Source organism: Oncorhynchus mykiss, chromosome 6 (genome assembly GCF_013265735.2).
Source record: "Oncorhynchus mykiss isolate Arlee chromosome 6, USDA_OmykA_1.1, whole genome shotgun sequence".
NCBI lineage: Eukaryota > Metazoa > Chordata > Actinopteri > Salmoniformes > Salmonidae > Oncorhynchus > Oncorhynchus mykiss.
The window spans coordinates 47,224,693-47,238,618 of NC_048570.1; positions in this window are offsets into that span (position 1 = coordinate 47,224,693).

Consider the following 13,926-nt stretch of genomic DNA (forward strand, 5'->3'; position numbering starts at 1 on the left):
GTAGGGGTGGCATACAGAAGATGGCCCTATTTGGTTAAAGACCAAGTCCATATAATGGCAAGAACAGCTCAAATAAGCAAAGAGAAATGACATTCCATCATTACTTTAAGACATGAAGGTCAGTCAATCCGGAAAATTTCAAGAACTTTGATATTTTTTTCAAGTGCAGTCGCAAAGACCACCAAGCGCTATGATGAAATCGCCACAGGAATGGAAGACCCAGAGTTAACTCTGCTGCAGAGGACAAGTTCATTCGAGTTACCAGCCTAAGAAATTGCAGTCCAAATTCATTCTTCACAGAGTTCAAGTAACAGACACATCTCAACATCAACTGTTCAGAGGAGACTGCATTAATAAGGCCTTCATGGTCAAATTGCTGCAAAGAAACCACTACTAAAGGACACCAATAAGAAAAAGACACTTGCTTTGGTCAAGAAACACAAGCAATGGATATTAAACCAGTGAAAATCTGTCCTTTGGTCTGATGAGTCCAAATTTGAGATTTCTGGTTCCATCCCTCGTGTCTTTGTGAGATGCAGAGTAGGTGAATGGATCATCTCCACGTGTGTGGTTCCCAGGAGGATGATTTGTGATGGTGTGCATTGCTGGTGACACTGTCTGTGATTTATTTAGAATTCAAGGCACACTTAACCAGCATGGCTACCACAGCATTCTGCAGAGATACGCCATCCCATCTGGTGCCAAGAATGTGCAAAGCTGTCATCAAGGCAAAGGGTGGCTACTTTGAAGAATCTCAAATATAAAATACATTTTGAATTGTTAAGCACTTTTTTGGTTACTACAGGTGTTAGGTGTTATTTTATAGTTTTGATGTCTTCACTATTATTCTACAATGTAGAAAATAGTAAAAATAAAGAAACACTCTTGAATGAGTAGGTGTGTCCAAACTTTTGACTGGTACTATATATACGTATGTAGGGTAGTGGAACTGTAGGCTTTGTATAGAAGTGTCTGATAATATTTAAATCCCTTACATTTTCCCAAGTACAGTTTGTTTTTGTGGACAAGAACAGCCTCAATTCGTTGGGACATGGACTCTACAAGGTGCTGAAAGTGTTCCACAGGATGCTGGCCCATTCTGAACCATTCTTGATACACACAGGAAACTATTGAGCGTGAAAAACCCAGCAGGTTCTTGACACAGTTCTTGACACAAACCGGTGCGCCTGGCACCTACTACCATACGCTGTTCAAGTGCACTTAAAATCGTATGTCTTGCCCATTCACCCACTGAATGGCACACATACACAATCCATGTCTCAATTGTCTCAAGGCTTAAAAATCCTTCTTTAACCAGTCTCCTCCCCTTCATCTACACTGATTGAAGTGGATTTAACAAGTGACATCAATAAGGGACCATGGCTTTCATCTGGATTAATCTAAATCATGCAAAGAGCATATAATGTTTTGTACACTCAGTGTATAGAGATCGCAAAGTTTTATCTGTCCCATTATGGCGTCTGTGACCACACGGACAGCGCCATTGAGGACATTTCCATTTTGAAGTAGTTCTTCTTCTACGAGTTGGTAAACCAACTAAAAGGGTGCATACTGCCACCTGTAGTATGTTGTTTGTACAGGTAAAAAGCCAAGGTTGTTAACTGCCACTTGCAGTTATGGAATGTTTGCTCACGAGTAGGCTATCATTCATTGGCTGATCCCTCCTGATGACCTGGATGGAGTTATGTGATCATTCCTTAACCCATAGGAAGTCCCACCCGGATGACTACTTCAAAATGGTGAAGGTCCTCAATGGCGCTGCCCATGCTGAAATGGTCTTTCGGGCACTAGAGTCCTCTGTACATCTCTATGGTCAACACAGGCTGAGTGGTCAGTAAGATGGTTCACTATTGGTTAACAGACTGAGCTGTCAGTAAGATGGTTCACTATTGGTCAACACAGGCTGAGTCAGTTTGAGCCAGTTGCCTTTATAACTGAAGGATAACTGCTTGACAGCACCAATCATTCGCAAGTAGATGTTTGATATTCTGCTCTTGTGTATAGAGTACATATTTTATGTTGTACTCTCCATGAATTATTGATTGCGGTGTTTAATTAATGCATAAGACCTGAAGCAGCTTTCTCCGTGATGGTGTGAGTCAGATCCCACCCCTGGTAGGGCAGACTGAAGTAGAAATGTAGACCCAGCTGTAGCTCATCTCTCCTCTCTTCCTCCCTCCTTCCCTCCATCCCTCAGCTCTCCTGCATGGAGCTCTTGGGGCCATTCCTTCTGACACATGCTCTGCTCTATCAATGCAATCATCCCTCTACAACAGTACATATTTTTGTTGTGGCCCCGGACAAGCACACATGATTATATTGGACAAGTTGAGTCAGGTGTTTTTATCCAGGGCTACAACAAACATGTGTGCTGTTGGGGGTACTCAAGGACCGCAGTTGGGAAACACTGCTCTACATCCATCCAACTATCTCTCTCTCCCCTCTTGGTGCTCCTAGAGGGAGAGTGGAGCATGCCCCAGGGAGGCACTTTCCTGGGCACAAAGATGAAGCACTGCAGGCAGTGTGTTTATCTCTAGCTGGATGATATTTCATTGATTGTGTCTGTGTGTCTGTTGTGGCATTGCACAGTGTTAATTATGTAGCAGTTGAGTCTCCTCATACAGGCCTGATCCTGAGAGATTATTATATAAAAGTTGAGTCCCTCATCAATAAACCAGAGGTAAGGATGGGCGGTCACAAAAATTCACTGGGTTCTCAGTCCGGAGCTGAGGGCGGATGATGGCTCAAGGTCTTTCTTCAGGCAGAGGGGGCTACAAGGCCGATACACACACATACCCGTGTTGGCCAACTTTTCTCTCTATACACCACAAACAAGGTCAAAACATACTCCCTCTACACAACACATATTTAAATACACATATTTTACACACACAGGCACACACATTAATTATCAACATGCCTCTCCTGGCTTTACACAACGCACGAATAAGGCATTGTGTTACACATAGAAGTTAGATGAAATGTGACACTTTACACAACACTGTCGACGGGGTATATGTTTACTGAACCCCCAAAGCACCCCCTCTAAGACACAACCAGGTGCAGCTTACCCCCCCCCCCCCCCCCCCCCGGTAGCCCCTTTCATTCAATGCAAAATAAAATACAGTACCTATGTCTCCATCTCTCTCTCTCTCCCTCTCTCCTCTTTCTTCTTTTGTCATACACTTGTTTTCTGTTGTTGCCTGAGGACTCTGGCTGAATTGAACCCATAGTCTGCTGACTCACGGCGCTTGACGGTGAAAGGGAGAGAAAGAGAGGAGGGAGAGAAAAGGCTCAGCAGGTGGTGGGCACCGCCACGAATCTTCAGCCTGCAGACTCCTTTCAGTGGGCACAAAACCGCTAGGCTGCCACAGAGAGGCCCTGCTTTCCATCAGAATATTACCCCTTCATTTCCCCCTTCTTTAAACGCTAAACGGAGGGAACAGGCTTGGGCTGGGATAATGGGATCTTTTCTCTCTCTCTGCTGCCGGGGGTGAAAACGGCAACAATGGAGGCAAAATGATTCAAAGGGAGCTTTTTCACCTGCTCTCCTTCTCCCCAGCTATCTGTGTCTTTCAGAGGATGCTAATGCCAGCTAATTTACCAAAAGGTACTGTATGACATATGCTCTCTCTCTCTCTCTCTCTCTCTCATACACACACACACACACACACACACACACACACACACACACACTAAATGAAATTGCACAGAAGACCTTCTGCTCTTAGTGAAAGACAGTGGAGGCTATAGTTCGTCATCCATCTCAGTAATTGTTGTGGTTATCATCATTAACCTATTTGGATGCTGGCTACAGAAGTCTTTCAGCTGGTTGACTGTCCCAAATAGCACCTTATTCTCTATATAGTGCACTACTTTTGACCAGGACCTAATGCACTATATAGGGGATAGGATGCCATTTGGGACACAGTGTTTCTTTCACTCAATTGAAAAGGCACCTTATTGTTTGCTTCAGGTCTCCAGGGCTCACTTGAGAAAGAGATGTTACAGTTTTTCTCAATTGCTAAAACACAATTTCTGAAACCTTGCTCCATTTCCAGAAAAAATTAAACACAAAACCTCATCTTCAAGCCCTATTTACATATCCTCTGACTCCTTTTGCAAATGAAACATTTGCCTCAAAACAGTTTTACCTGTGTTCAAAATCAAACACTGCTCTCAAATCATAAACAAATTGATCAAAATGATATACACTCTCAAGCAGTCAGTAAACAATACACCGAAAAATAGAAAACACATTGTTCAAAACATACAATTCTCAGGGAGAAGTACATTTTTAATCTAAAAAAATATTCATATTTTTCCGTCATTGTCTTTTTATGAACGAAAACAGGTTCTATCATAGTAGCTCAAAATTGATCAGAAATTACTACTCTGCTTTGCTCTTTGCAATTTTGTTCTTCCTCCTCCTTGTACCCCTATTTTTTACAGTACTGTACCCTGCATCTCACAAACTTGTCCTTTGTCTCTGTGATACTGTAATTCTTGTTCTTTGTTGATATGAACCTGCAACCAGTCAAAATCTATTGAGCAGTCAGTACTGTTAATAAATGGAAAGCACAATGTTCAGGGCCATACAATTCATCCATTGTACAGTATACAGCCTACAATGCACTGTACTACAGTATCCATTCTGAGACTTTCTCCTTCCCACCTTCAACAACCTGTTTGCTCTTAGAACTGGCTTATATTGGTTGTGTCGCATCATTTGAAACAGGTTAAATCAATTTTGAGTGGTTGTGTTCAATCAATGACATATGTTCTCTATTTGTATTTGATTGTTGCCACTTGTGTTTACCAGTATGGATGACATGTGCATTAGAGTGCAGAATGTGTTTTGAGAATGAGAATGTGTTTAGAGTTTTGCTGAAAAGTCTAAGTGAGATCTGCAAATTGTGTTTTATCATGTGAAATGGTTTAAGGTATTGACAACAGACTGCATAATTAGCTACATGAGTCCAGGCAACTGAGAACTTTGTTCAGCCAATGGGTTTTAGTGTTTTAGCATATGAGAAAAACTGCAATACCTAAGTGACTTACCTGGATAAATAAAGGATAAATACAAATATAAAAACTAGATGGTATTGTCCATTAAATTGTTCGACTTGCTTTAACTCTTTAAAAGTATTTTTGTGGCAGTGGAAGAAGATTAAAATGTTTTACTTGAAGGGCAACTCCACCACTTTTCAACATCATATTCATTATCTCCAGCACCAAACCAGTGTCTACATGTGGTTAGAGCATTGGGCCAGTAACCGGAAGGATGCTGGATCGAATCCCCGAGCTGACAAGGTGTGTCTACATGTGGTTAGAGCATTGGGCCAGTAACCGGAAGGATGCTGGATCGAATCCCCGAGCTGACAAGCTGACAAGAAATATGTCGTTCTGCCCCTGAGCAAGGCAATTAACCCACTGTTCCGAAACGTGGATGTTGATTAAGGGCAGCCCCAGTCGTGGAAATATTCGGTCAATCATATTTCACAAATACCGGAGCCTGTGAGTTCAAATAGACTTTAATTACAACATAATAAAAGTCGAGCTGGTTCATTAATATAACTAACTTTCCAATCTAGGCACAGACTTCTTATACATGTTTCCTCCTTACACCACACCCATTAGTAACTCCTCTTAATGCAACCGCTGTGTCAGACTTCAAAAACACTTTACGGAAAAAGCATAATCTGAGAACGGCGCTCAGAACCCAAAACAGCCAGAGGAATATCTGCCATTTTGGAATCAACAAAGTTAGAAACAACACCATAAATATTCACTTACCTTTGATGATCTTCATCAGAAGGCACTCCCAGGAATCCCAGTTCGACAATAAATGACTGATTTGTTCCATAAAGTTCCAGCATTTATGTCCAAATAGCCACTTACTGTTAGCGTGTTCAGCCCAGTAATCCATCTTCATGAGGCGCAGGCACTTCATCCAGACAGAAACTCGAAAAGTTCCGTTACAGTCCTTTAGAAACATGACAAACGATGTCTGGAATCAATCTTTAGGATGTTTTTAACATAAAACATTAATAATGTTCCAACCGGAGAATTCCTTTGTCTTCAGTAAAGCACTGGAACGAGAGGTAACTCTGTCGGGAGCGCACATCATGAGACCAAGGCACTATGCCAGACCACTGACTCAAAGAGGTCTCATGAGCCCCTCCTTTACAGTAGAATCCTCATTCACGTTTTTAAAGACGGTTGACATCTAGTGGAAGCCGTAGGAAGTGCAACTTTATCCATATCTCAATGTGTATTCCCGGTAGGCCAAGCTTTGAAAAACTACAAACCTCAGATGTCCTACTTCCTGGTTGGTTTTGTCTCAGGTTTTCGCCTGCCATATTAGTTATGTTATACTCACAGACATCATTCAAACAGTTTTAGAAACTTCAGAGTGTTTCCTATCCAATACTAATAATAATATGCATATATTAGCATCCGCGACAGAATAGGAGTTCACTCTGGGCACGCTATTCATCCAAAAGTGAAATGCTGCCCCCTATCCCAAAATGTTAAACGTTTACCATAGTGTCTAAAATGCCACCACTATCACTTTTATTCTCACCATAATCTAGGTATGTGTCATGTTCAATTTACTTAGATTTGTCCCTATATTTTACACAGCTAGCTGTCCTCCCTCTCCTATGAGCTATCCTTATCAATACACAAGGCAAGACCTAGATGCAGACTCAGGATTGTTATTAATCCAAAGGGGCAGGCAAGAGAATGGTCGTGGACAGGCAAAAAGGTCAAAACCAGATCAGAGTCCAGGAGGTACAGAGTGGCAGACAGGCTCGTGGTCAAGGCAGGCAGAATGGTCAGGCAGGCGGGTACAAAGTCCAGAAACAGTCAAGGGTCAAAACCAGGAGGACTAGAAAAAGGAGAATGCAAAACGCAGGAGAACGGGGAAAAACGCTGGTTGACTTGGAAACATACAAGACGAACTGGCACAGATAGCCAGGAAACGCAGGGATAAATACACTGGGGAAAACAAGCAACACCTGGAGGGGGTGGAGACAATAACAAGGACAGGTGAAACAGATCGGTGTGTGACAATCTCCTGTAACAATATACATAGTCTCTATCACCACGACCTTAATTTAAGAGCCCCCCTCAGATCTCCAATGCAGTCACTTTCCATCTAACCCATAACACATTAGTCATTGCTCCTAATTTACAACCACAGTTAGAAACATACTAAAAGATTCTCAAACATTCTCAAATCAATTTAGTCAATATACATCAGTCCCTCCTCTGGAACAATGATCACACTGACAAAACTAAAAACAAATTGACTAAATAAGAAAGAGAGAAAACAAAAATGTCAATAGCTGCACATCACCCATGGATGTGACCAACGTTGAAAGTCTGAATACATTGTAAAGCAGAAGGAGAAGAAACAACCTCATGGTTAACCAGAACTATCATCCAGTGACTCTAACAACCTCCTAGTCGGAGGACACTTAGAAATCATGTTTCTAGAGCCTCCCCCAGCCTGATCTATTTGAGTTGCTCCCGTTCAAAAGCAACTCTCTCTCATTGTATCTGAATCATAACCACAACATATTAGCAATGATCCCACCCATTTGAGACTATGACTCAAATTCCTGCTTCTTAAACTTAGCACATCATCCCGGTTAGAATGTACATTTGTAAACGGAACCTTCTATTGTCGTTAATAACTCTTCACATTACAACCTCCCTTAGTCCCTGGCTTCCTGTCACAAGTGGCCTAGTAATGAAAGATCAGAGGGTTTGAGGTTCACACACATTTGTCCCTCTCTCTTCAGCCGATTAGGGAGGGTTTGAGGTTCACACACATTTGTCCCTCTCTCTTCAGCCGATTAGGGAGGGTTTGAGGTTCACACACATTTGTCCCTCTCTCTTCAGCCGATTAGGGAGGGTTTGAGGTTCACACACATTTGTACCTCTCTCTTCAGCCGATTAGGGAGGGTTTGAGGTTCACACACATTTGTCCCTCTCTCTTCAGCCGATTAGGGAGGGTTTGAGGTTCACACACACTGTTTGTGGTGAAATTATCCCTACCATGCATTAAAACACGAGCTGACGTCACCTTCCATGATAACTTCCGTAGTCTACAGTACTGGCGACCTATCAAATGAGTTACCAGAACAGGAAGTTGTCACCCTAACCCCTCCAGTATCCCAATCTGGTGAATTTTGTATTGAAACAAAAACAGAAAATGAAATCATCAATACATATACCACAATCCATTCAAAGTAACTGTCATCCCTCAATAACATATATTTTCCCATCTAAATGCAGATTGGACAAAGTACCTCTGTATATTTACCCAAAGACCATGACCCCCAGGGAACTTGTCATTTTCCCTTAGAACACGTGATTTAAAAAAAATCGTGTTAAAAAAAATTCAGCAATTCTAATAACTAATCAACTTAGATTACAACTATTTATAATTTCCTAAGGAAATAATAGAATTTCAAAGTAATGGTACACTTTGAATAGAGACTGGTGTTTCTCAGTCATTTTATAATTAAATCCCACCTCTTACTGTCATTTCCAGTGAGATTGATCAGGCCTCACTGAAAAAGGCAGTATACATGGCATTCGACACCATTCAAATATTTCCTCTCCCCTTCCGTTCCCTGACCTTTGGAAACCATTTAAATACCTATCAAAGCATTTCCATACTTCTGCATACCCAATATAAAACTGAATTGAAAAAACCCCATCCAAAATAAATCCCACACTCCAGTGTCACCACCGCTATCGCATAAATTGTGTGTGTGTGTGTGTGCTGGTGTGTGTGTGTGGTAAACCATTTGGAAAAAAACAAAAATGGCCAGGCTTTACCTTGCTTAATTTGGCTTGTACTACCCTTGACAAAATTCACACCCATATGGTATTATATACAGTGCCTTGCGAAAGTATTCGGCCCCCTTGAACTTTGCGACCTTTTGCCACATTTCAGGCTTCAAACATAAAGATATAAAACTGTATTTTTTTGTGAAGAATTAACAACAAGTGGGACACAATCATGAAGTGGAACGACATTTATTGGATATTTCAAACTTTTTTAACAAATCAAAAACTGAAGAATTGGGCGTGCAAAATTATTCAGCCCCTTTACTTTCAGTGCAGCAAACTCTCTCCAGAAGTTCAGTGAGGATCTCTGAATGATCCAATGTTGACCGAAATGACTAATGATGATAAATACAATCCACCTGTGTGTAATCAAGTCTCCGTATAAATGCACCTGCACTGTGATAGTCTCAGAGGTCCGTTAAAAGCGCAGAGAGCATCATGAAGAACAAGGAACACACCAGGCAGGTCCGAGATACTGTTGTGAAGAAGTTTAAAGCCGGATTTGGATACAAAAAGATTTCCCAAGCTTTAAACATCCCAAGGAGCACTGTGAAAGCGATAATATTGAAATGGAAGGAGTATCAGACCACTGCAAATCTACCAAGACCTGGCCGTCCCTCTAAACTTTCAGCTCATACAAGGAGAAGACTGATCAGAGATGCAGCCAAGAGGCCCATGATCACTCTGGATGAACTGCAGAGATCTACAGCTGAGGTGGGAGACTCTGTCCATAGGACAACAATCAGTCGTATATTGCACAAATCGGGCCTTTATATAAGAGTGGCAAGAAGAAAGCCATTTCTTAAAGATATCCATAAAAAGTGTTGTTTAAAGTTTGCCACAAGCCACCTGGGAGACACACCAAACATGTGGAAGAAGGTGCTCTGGTCAGATGAAACCAAAATTGAACTTTTTGGCAACAATGCAAAACATTATGTTTGGCGTAAAAGCAACACAGCTCATCACCCTGAACACACCATCCCCACTGTCAAACATGGTGGTGGCAGCATCATGGTTTGGGCCTGCTTTTCTTCAGCAGGGACAGGGAAGATGGTTAAAATTGATGGGAAGATGGATGGAGCCAAATACACGACCATTCTGGAAGAAAACCTGATGGAGTCTGCAAAAGACCTGAGACTGGGACAGAGATTTGTCTTCCAACAAGACAATGATCCAAAACATAAAGCAAAATCTACAATGGAATGGTTCAAAAATAATCATATCCAGGTGTTAGAATGGCCAAGTCAAAGTCCAGACCTGAATCCAATCGAGAATCTGTGGAAAGAACTGAAAACTGCTGTTCACAAACGCTCTCCATCCAACCTCACTGAGCTTGAGCTGTTTTGCAAGGAGGAATGGGAAAAAAATTCAGTCTCTCGATGTGCAAAACTGATAGAGACATACCCCAAGTGACTTACAGCTGTAATCGCAGCAAAAGGTGGCGCTACAAAGTATTAACTTAAGGGGGCTGAATAATTTTGCACGCCCAATTTTTCAGTTTTTGATTTGTTAAAAAAGTTTGAAATATCCAATAAATGTCGTTCCACTTCATGATTGTGTCCCACTTGTTGTTGATTCTTCACAAAAAAATACAGTTTTATATCTTTATTTTTGAAGCCTGAAATGTGGCAAAAGGTCGCAAAGTTATAGGGGGCCGAATACTTTTGCAAGACACTGTAGTTGTGGTGAGTAGTTTTAAGCTTATGGTCAGTAGTGGTGTGGTTGCGATCCGTAGTTGCATGGTTTAGTGGTTGTGGTCAGTAGTTGCTTAGTAGTGGTCAGTAGTTTTGGTAAGTGGGCTGGTGATTCAGTAGTTGTGGTCAGTAGTTGTGTGGTTGTGGTCAGTTGTTTTGTAGTCGGTAGTTGTGGTGCAGTGGTTGTGGTCAATAATTGTGGTCAGTAGTTGTCTGGTTATGGTCAGTAGTTGTGTAGTTGTGGTCAGTCGTTTTGTGGTTGTGGTCAGTAATTGTGGTCAGTAGTTGTGTGGTTGTGGTCAGTATTTGTGTAGTTGTGGTCAGTCATTTTGTGGTTGTGGTCAGTAATTGTGGTCAGTAGTTGTGGCCAGGTGGTTGTGGTCAGTAGTTATGGTAATTATATGTGTGGCCTGTAGCTGTGTGGTTATGGTCAGAAGTTGTGTGGTTGTGGTCAGTAGCTGTTACTAGATGTTGTCAGCAGTTGTGTGGTTGTAGTCAGACGTTGTGTGGTTGTGGTCTGTAGTTGTGTGGTTCAGTTGTTGTGTGACCAATATTTGTTTGTGGTTTGTAATTGTGATCAGTAGTTGTGGCCAGGTGGTTGTGGTCAGTAGTTTTGGTGGTCAATAGATAAGGTGATTAGAAGTGTGGCCAGTAGTTGTGTGGTCAGATCTTGTGTGGTTGTGGTCAGTGGTTGTGGTCACTAGATGTGGTCAACAGTTGTGTGGTTCTGGTCAGAAGTTGAGTGGTCAGTAGTGTAGTCAAAAGTTGTGGTTTTGGCCAGTAGATGTGTGGTTATGGACAGAAGTTCTGTGGTTGTGGTCAGTCATTTTGGTCAGTAGTTGTGTTTTTGTGATCTGTAGCGATCAGTAGTTTTGTGGTCGGTAGTTGTGGTTCAGTAGTTGTGGTCACTAATTGTGTGGTCATTGGTCGTGTGGTTGAGGTAACACGTTGTGTGGTTAGTTGTTACAGTCAGTAATTGAGTGGTCAGTAGTTGTGTGGTTGTGGTCAATAGTTGTGCAGTTGTGGTCAGCAGTTGTGGTTAGTAGTTGAGTGGTCAATAGTTGTGTGGTTGTGGTCAGTAGTTTTGTAGTCAGTAGTTATGGTAAAGGCAGGCATAGGCTACTGACAATGAACACAATTGCATTTTATTGATGTCAATTTGAATGTACAGAGATACCGTGACGAGATCCTGAGGCCCGTTGTTGTGCCATTCATCCACCACCATCACCTCATGTTTTAGCATGATACTGCACGGCCTCATGTTGCATGGATCTGTACACAATTCCTAGAAGCTGAAAATGTCCCAGTTCTTCCATGGCCTGCATACTCATCAGACATGTCACCCACTGAGTATGTTGGGATGCTCTCAAACAACGTGTTTGACAACGTGCTCCAATTCCTGCCAATATCCAGCAACTTCACACAGCCATTGAAGGAGAGTGGGACAACATTCCACAATTAACAGCCTGATCAACTCTATGCAAAGGAGGTGTGTCTCACTGCATGAGGCTAATTGTGGTTACACCAGATTAGGGCTGTGGCAGTCAGGAAATTTCATCTGCTGGTGATTCTCAAGCAAGTAACTGTTGGTCTCACTCTAATTGACTGTTAATTAACATAAACACATTTAGCATCTCCTGGCTTCCACACATAGCCTACAAGCCACTAATGCAGACCTTTGGAACATCTACATTTTAAAAAGTACAATACATCCATTATTTATTTTAGACAGGTCTAAAGAAACATCATAGTAAGAACATGTAGTCTATTTCAGAAGAACAGAATAGCATCCTCTGAGTTGTCCTTATGTTTGTTCCCGATCTGGTATGCCTTATGGCTGTGGGCTACGCTAGTTCATTTAGCAGACAACATTTGCTTAAAATTCTGTGGCATTATTTTATAGTATGAAGAATACAAAGAGCACAAAGCTGAATAAAATCGAAAGCACATGAGGCTATTCTGTGTTGAGTGTTTAACAAAGAAATGGGTAGTCCTATATTATTAATGTAACTTTAGTTGTTCTACAAACAATGGGCTATATGTTTTTATTTCTAATAAATTGTAAGGCTGCATGATGCGACTCTAATGACAATTTGAAAAAAGGTCACTTGAAAGGCATGTTTTTATTTTGCGCCGGCTATACACACTTTGTCAGTCTCTCATTCCCAATTTGAGAAGCACTTGATAATGCTTTGGATTTCCTGGCAGCATCACCTTTTTATTGTGGCTATAATGCACTCCCCCGCCTCCCCAAAAAAGATAATGCCTTTTGCAGCACTTCTCACTCATACAGCTCTCTATCAGGTCATTAGGTATTTCTCACAGGTGAAGACGGACACACCGGGGGTGCAACTGCACCGTGTACTTATTGAAAATATTGGAAGAACTGTCCACATTTACTTTTCATCAGCCATCAAGATGAGTAGGCCTAACGAACAGCAAAAGCACTAGCCTACGTCAATCTACTATTTCTCATAATTCGAAAGTTGACCTACTATATTCTGTCAAATAAATACATATTCCAAACTTGGTTTGGGACAGTTTTGGAATGCAATAGATTGCAAATGAATACAACCACTAGCATCCCCCCAAAAATGTTTACCCATTGAGGCTGTTGCAACGGATCAGAATGTTTCATTTAAAATGTTGATAAACTAGGCTATTTCTTCACATTATAAGCGCAGTAATGCGCACATGGCAGTAGGCTATAAATGCGAATGTTCCATTAGTGGGAACACCCTTATCAAAAGGCCTATGGTCGAGGCTACATGAGGTGTGCAACTATGATTAGAAAAAGGTTTTTATTAAAGTCCTTGTTTCTTGCCTTAAACTGGGCAAGTGATAATATATAATTCACATGTGATAAGCTAATATTGTAACCCATCAGTTTCTTAATTTAATCTTGCCTTTACATACAGTTGAAGTTGGAAGTTAACATACACTTAAAGTGGAGTCATTAAAACTAGTTTTTAAACCACTCCACAAATTTCTTGTTAATAAATTATAGTTTTGGCAAGTCGGTTAGGACATCTACTTTGTGCATGACAAGACATTTTTCCAAGAATTGTTTACAGACAGATTATTTCACTTATAATTCACTGTAGCACAATTCCAGTGGGTCGGAAGTTTATATACACTAGGTTGACTGAGCTTTTATACAGCTTAAGAAAATTCCAGAAAATGATGTCATGGCTTTAGAAGCTTCTGATAGGCTAATTGACATAATTTGAGTCAATTGGAGGTGTACCTGTGGATGTATTTCAAGGCCTACATTCAAACTCAGTGCCTCTGCTTGACATGACATGGTAAAATCAAAAGAAATCAGCCAAGACCTCAGAAAAAA